Source organism: Austrofundulus limnaeus, unplaced genomic scaffold (genome assembly GCF_001266775.1).
Source record: "Austrofundulus limnaeus strain Quisiro unplaced genomic scaffold, Austrofundulus_limnaeus-1.0 Scaffold83, whole genome shotgun sequence".
Lineage (NCBI taxonomy): Eukaryota > Metazoa > Chordata > Actinopteri > Cyprinodontiformes > Rivulidae > Austrofundulus > Austrofundulus limnaeus.
Genome location: NW_013952485.1, coordinates 1214596 through 1216142, shown reverse-complemented (window position 1 = coordinate 1216142; position 1547 = coordinate 1214596). Strand labels below are relative to the sequence as shown.

The window sequence follows — 1547 nt, the reverse complement described above, 5'->3', positions numbered from 1 at the left end:
CATTTATCTCTTACTTTTTACTTGTTTTTTCTCACAGGTCTTTCTATTTCCATGTGCTGTTTTTACATTTTTTCTGTCTCCTGTTTTTACGTTACCTTATGCATTTCTGCCTCATTATGCAAATAAGATGGGCTGCCCTTCTTTGGTCAGCTCCTCTACTACTGGTGAATAAAAAGGAAGGCGCAAGATCCAGTTTGGTGTCAAAAAACAAGGAATTAACTAAAATAAATGTCCAATCGCACATAATAATTGAGTCCAAAATATTACTCTTAATTGAGTTAATTCTGCATCCCTTTAATAAATTAGTCCAATCCAGCTGAACACATAAACCCATTTACATTTATGAAATATTTGTATTTTCACTGGTATTTCCAATTAGATTTTACTAGACACATCCAAAAAACTTCATTTGAAATTATTTATACTTAAGACCCCCACCAAAGAATTATCTATACGTTATTAATATCTGATAAAAGGAATTAGACTAGGGTGGCAATGTACCAGACTAACTGGAAGAAAATATGTCAAAATCAATATGCAAAATATAAAGTATAAAAAGTGTCAGGCCAGCCCTAGACATCGCTACTTTTATAGTCATTTTTTTAAATTATTGTCAAGCTTCATACGTAAAATATCTCCATTGTGTGTAKCTGAACATTGCACATTCATATGATTTTGAAAAACTTGCTCTGATGGGTTGTAAAGGCACAAAATGACAGAGCAGTGCTGTACCTACAGTATGACCACAGCGTTTTTACAACCACAATTAACACATGGTTATCTTTACACCGAAGTACACAACAGTGCCGATGGGTGATGTCCAATCCAGTGATATACGGTATATAAATGGCAAAAACGCTCAAACGTTTACAAAAAAGCATCCAAATCATTGTTTCAGCTAACAATATTTCACTAAATAATTTAAACCTACAAAGCATGGAAACACTTGATAATATTTTCAAACATACAACATAAATAAATACATTTACAGCAAAATAACACAGCTACTGTACATTGTATTTGAGTAAAGTACAGCAATGGCAGCATCATCCTGTGGCAGACAGGAAAATGATCAAGGTGAAGGGAGAGATACATATGAAGGTAATGCATCCATCTTTTATCTTTTACTTGCTTCTTTCTTTCGGGGTCACTGTTCTCTCCGTGCATGTGTGGGTTTTCTCTGGGTACTCCTCCCACAAACCAAAAACATGAATATTAGGCTAACTGGTAACACAATTATTCTGAACTAAAAGACAGCTAAAAGCGTCCARCAAAGCAAGATTATAGGCAAACAACCAGGATCACATTGATGAGAAACATCAAGATCAAGATCATTTCAAAAATGATCTTGGGCTCATTAAAAATACTCAAAGACAGATGTGAAAATAGATGAGCAAGTCTGATGTTTTTGTTTTTAATTTTTTAACACCTCCATCTTGAGAAATTTAATGATGTAAATTCCTATTCCATTGTGGGGGAGCATCATCTGAGGACGAAGTGATGCAACTGCTGCCAAAGATGCTAACAACTTAGTTTGGTTTTTCTAC

General features: G+C 34.4%; 1 protein-coding gene across 2 annotated transcripts in view; it reads right to left on the bottom strand.

The window, feature by feature from the left end:
* The window catches only part of mfsd9 (major facilitator superfamily domain containing 9), a 15465-nt gene that overhangs the window by 9156 nt on the left and 4762 nt on the right, over positions 1 to 1547 (bottom strand). The window lies entirely within an intron of this gene.